The sequence below is a fragment of the Drosophila sechellia genome, unplaced genomic scaffold (assembly GCF_004382195.2).
Source record: "Drosophila sechellia strain sech25 unplaced genomic scaffold, ASM438219v1 U_9, whole genome shotgun sequence".
Lineage (NCBI taxonomy): Eukaryota > Metazoa > Arthropoda > Insecta > Diptera > Drosophilidae > Drosophila > Drosophila sechellia.
In genome coordinates this window covers 51846-57148 of record NW_022611352.1, presented here as the reverse complement: position 1 = coordinate 57148, position 5303 = coordinate 51846, and the positions used below count along the sequence as shown (strand labels likewise).

General features: G+C 43.2%; 1 long non-coding RNA gene across 1 annotated transcript; it reads right to left on the bottom strand.

The window, feature by feature from the left end:
* Positions 1-263: 263 nt before the first annotated feature.
* Positions 264-495, bottom strand: LOC116803368. Its single transcript, XR_004363587.1, has 2 exons — positions 459-495; positions 264-400 (listed from the first exon to the last, which is right to left on the bottom strand). It is a non-coding gene; the product is annotated as an uncharacterized LOC116803368 (long non-coding RNA).
* Positions 496-5303: the final 4808 nt, after the last annotated feature.

Below are 5303 nucleotides of genomic sequence, written 5' to 3'. Positions count from 1 at the left end.
CGGTGGCGACTCGCAACGCCAGCCAGGCGACGTCGTCGACGCTAGGTAGGCGCCGGAGTCGTCGCGCAGAACTGCCGAATTGATATACATGCTTATATGTATGTGTATGTATGTATTATATTTGTGTTTGTATATATGTATTTTTTTTGTACGTTTTGTATGTATGCACACATCAGCTACTGTAATGTAAGCGAACTATTCGACCGATATGAATTCGGCACCTCACACTGCCATATAGAGGATAGATGTGAAGAAATAGAACACGTTGCGGATGGGCATAGGCGCCTGTTTCATCCGTGAGCCTAGGTGGCCCTTTGTTGATCGTTGCGAGTGGGCATAGGCGCCTGTTTCACTCGGGAACCTAGTTGGTTCTTATGCGATGCACTTAACTTGTATACATCTGTATTTTCGATATCTATTATACTTTCACCTTGCCATTTATCACTTCCAATGCTTACTTTGCTAATAATATTATTCCAATCTGCATTGCGTGGGGTTCCCGTCCTCGGCTCTTCTTCTAGTCCAATGACGAGTCCGACTGCGCCAGTTACCGGTCGTGGGTTAGGGTAACTATGTTTCATAGTAGTATTGGTTATGGAATGTTTAAACTCTTCTAATTAAACATGTCTTCGTTGGTTGAAGTGAACAAAGCGAATGAATTGACGACGTCGACGTGTCACTCAGTGTGGCCGTTTGTGAAACGTCAAAATACACCGTAGTGTCACTTGGCGATGACCGGTCACACAGGCATTCTGTAAGTTCTGTGTGTTGGTGCTGCTCAGAGTCCCGGTTGATGGCATAGGCGTAGTACGGGAAGTCTGCAGGGGAACACTGAAAGTGGTAACTCGCGCGTGGTGTTAAGCTCAGTATTTACTTCAAAATGCCAAGTTGTTCAATAGCGATTTGTAAAAATATAACCAGACGTACATATTTAGGCCGCAGAACTCGAAATACGGCAAGTCAAAGAAATCTACGAGCAAATCAAACTGATGAGCAACGCGAAGCGCGAAATGAACTTCAACGGAATCGAAATCAACATAGAAATGTTGTGTTTAATCCCCACAGAGCTGCATTCAGTTATAATGTTGCAATCGATTACAGTTCAGAGCGAATTGTTGCTATTGGACTAATGAATATTGTGTGTCCACATTGTAAGGCATTGAAATTCAAAAATGAAGGCACTGGATTGTGTTGCGCCAGCGGCCAAGTCAAATTGACGCCATTGGTACCGCCACCAGAGCCATTACCTTCATTGGTTTCCGGAAATAGGCCAGATTCCAATCACTTTTTGACTCAGATCCAGCAATATAATAATTGCTTTCAAATGACATCATTTGGCGCAACAAAACTTATTCGAGACAATTTTATGCCTACTTTCAAGGTAAGTAAGCACAATAATGGCAAACAATTTTATTTAGTTTTACAACCATGTAGCTGGTGCAAAATATGTTGAGCCAGTGTTGTTTACATTTGTTTATTATAAACAATTTGCTATACAATTACCTAAATACATTTTTATATTCTTGCAATATAAAATAAAATATATTTTATGGGCAATTCAGCAAGAGAAGTCGATCAGCGTTGCGCACACAACAACTCAGTGAAAAGATCCATTGTGGAACAACTTCAAATATTTTTCCATCAACATAATGAATTAATTGCATTATTCAGAACTGCATTAGACCGCATGCCATCAGATAATCACAAAATTGTCATCAGAGTCGATAAGGCGCCTGCAGGACAACATGCTGGACGTTTTAATGCGCCAACAATTGATGAAGTGGCTATTGTCATTGTGGGTGCAAATTTAGATAACCGAGACATTGTTTAACATCGGCGGAACAATCAACTTCAGCTCGTGTCTGAAACACATCGATCATATGATGCCTTACAATATCCTATCCTATTTTGGCAAGGTGAAGCCGGCTATCATTTTTCAATGAAGATGATAAATCCAGTAACAGGTAAATTATTAACAATATATATGTTTACTACATTCAAATATAGGTATGTATACTAACTTAAAATTTATATTATTGTTTACAGGTGCTGAAACAAACAAAAATGTTAGTTCAATGAATTATTATTCATACAGACTGATGGTTCGGGAAAATGAGGACAATCACATCTTAAAATGTCGGCGTCTATTTCACCAATATGCTGTGGATATGTATGTGAAAGTTGAAACTGAACGATTGACATTTATCAGGTTGAACCAGGCAAAACTCCGTTCCCAGGAATACATTCATCTTCTTACTGCTGATGGAAATGCACAAAATGTTGGCAGAACAACTATTCTCCCTGCAACATACGTCGGAAGTCCGCGACATATGCATGAATATACTCAAGATGCTATGTCCTATGTACATTATGGCACACCAGATTTGTTTATCACGTTCACATGCAATCCAAAGTGGACAGAAATTCAACAAGAATTATTTCCTGGCCAAAGGGCAGTCGCTAAGTGTATGTGGCATCAATGTAGAAAATCCATGTTTTTCACATGGCCAATTATATGTCGCCTGTTCCCGTGTCGGAAAACCATCAGCATTATTTATTTACGCGCCAGAACATAAAACTAAAAATATAGTGTACCAAAAAGCATTAGATTAAAGAAACAGCAGCATTAGAATAAAGAAAATCAGTGAAGGGTATAGAGGCTATTAGTTGTTTTCTAGAGCGCGCGAGTTACAATCCCGTGGCCGAGGGAGGACTATTTCCAAAAAAAACGACTGAGCAGTTTGAGGTGTGAAATGAGAATGAGAATTCTTTATTATAAATGTATATGTATGTATTTTTCAAATATCTTCGTCAGAGTTCGTATTGGCGATCCTCGTTGAACTTTCGCTCGGCTCTGAGTTGTTGTTGGGTCGGTGTTGTCTCTCGTTGCAGTACTGGGTAGACCGAGAGAGGGGGTATGTTTACTCCTCCCCCCCAGTCCGAAGAGAAGGCCGTAATGGGAAATGGCCGGATCAGAGCAAGGTGATTAGGCGGCGTGTTGTTGGTATATGCCACGAACTCCGACGATATTTTGAATTTAACAGTTTTTTTTTTTGAAATGGGTATCTTAATGTTAAACATGAGTGTTGTGTATATAAACCTTACATCTAATGCTAAAGTTACATTTTGTTTACTTAATTTCTATCTTATATTATTATTTGTTTCTTATGAAATAACAGTTTAGGGATAATGTTTAGTTTACTGGCTAATGGCTATCGACTACTTTATTTACATAATCAAAGTGTCTTAATTGAAGCTATTCCTACTTTATAATGAATAAGTGTTATTTCTTGTTAATGTGGGTTTTTATGTTAATTAGTTTGATAATAATATATTTATTAAATAGTGCTTTTCCTTCTTATGTTCCTGCCACTGTTTTCTTAACTGTTTTTCTAATTTTTTGTTTGTGTAACTTTTGACCTTTAGTTGTTAGGAAAGTGACGCCTTTGTCCCTATCTACTTTGTGTAGTGAAAATTTCGGTGTTATCTTGTTTTGTTTTCGTTTGTATATTAATGTAGTAATATATTGTATTACATTCTGTGATGTTATGTATATGTTTTTTTTATTAATCGACTTACGGTAGGAAAATTAAAATCTTCTAAAGATACCACCTACTGTCCGTAGGTGGCATGCACGATTCATAAGCCCTATTGGAATTATGCCTACGTACTAAAACAAAAACCTCCGCGTGCTCTTCAGTCCTTACTCGCTCACCGGGACTGCCAGTCAAGGTATGACTTCGGTGAGCAGGATGTGAGGCCAGGTCGCACTCCCTGCCTTCAGTGTAGTCCATGGGGGCTCCTCCTTCCACCCTTTAGTTGATTATTACGACGAGCCGGGAACTCTGGGGTAGAATTCTTCGCCCGCCGTCACCCAGGACGCCAGTTTGGGCTTAAACATCCGCTCTGTTGGCCATCTCGTCTGATCGGACACGCTTCATCATATTAATAATAAGGCTGTGTCCCAGCTCCCAAGCCTCGCTGTTCGCCAGCATAGCCGCGAACAAGCCACTAGGGCTGAACGGAGTACCTGCCAGCGTCTTTAGCTGCTCCCTCTCCGCCGTGAACCTGGAGCAGTGCATTAGCACATGTTCTGCTGTTTCCTCACCGTCGACGCAGAACATGCATCGAGCTGTCTCTACGTGACGGAACCGTAGTAGGTAGGCCCGGAAGCAGCCATGGTCCGTAAGAAACTGGGTTAGGTGGTAGTCCAAGCATTTGTGCTGGCACTCTGCCCAAACCGTTAACTCAGGGATGAGCTGATGAGTCCACCTCCCCCGTCGCGAAGTTTGCCACCTGCTCTGCCATTCACCTGTTAGCCACTCGTGTGCCTCTTGCTTGGAAGCGCCACTTCGCATTAGGCTGAGAGCCTTGATGTCCAGATCAATTGGCGGCAGGCCTGCCAGGGCTAGCGCCGCGTCCTCGGATATGGTCCTGAAACCTCTAATGAGCCTGAGGGCCATTGACCGTAGCACCGAACGAGCTCCTTTCAGGTATGAGCCCCTGCTAGTGGCATTGCTCCAGATTGGTGCAGCGTATAACAGAGAAGCCTTTGCTACTGACACCAGCAGTTTCCTGGCCGGGTGTCTTGGGCCTCCGACGTTGGGCATAAGCCTAGCCAACGAAGAGGCTGTGACTGCTGCCTTCTTGCTGGCGTAGCTTGCGTGGTCCTCGAACGATAGTCTGCGATCTATCATTACCCCCAGGTACTTTAGGGACTCTTGAGAGGTCACCTGTGTGCCATTGACGGAGACCAGCATGTTCTCCACCTTTTTTCTGCTGCTGAGAAGGACTGCTTCGGTCTTGTGAGCCCGTCTTTCTCGAGCCACAGGATGGCAGCACCGATCGTAGAGTTGCATTTGTCCTCCAACCCTGCGATTGTTTTACAGACAGCTGTGATTGCCACATCGTCAGCAAAACAGTGCAGCTCTACTCCTACGGGCCTGTTGATGCCCAAGATCCCATCGTACATAATGTTCCATAGGATTGGTCCAAGTACCGATCCTTGGGGAACACCTGCCGAAACTCGGTATCTTTTTGGGCCATCTTCAGTATCATACCATAGGACCCGGTCCCTAAAGTAGCTGCCAACGACTATCCTTAGGTACTCCGGGATTCACATGCGGTTCATGGCTGCGAGTATTACGGGCCATCTGGCAGTGTTAAATGCGTTCCTTACGTCCAGAGTCACTATAGCGCAGTATTCCTTCCTGCCCCCTAACCATCTATCACCAGATAGAGCGGTCTTGGCGATGTTACTAACGGCCGAAAGAGCGTCCAGTGTGCTCTTTCCTTCCCGAAAG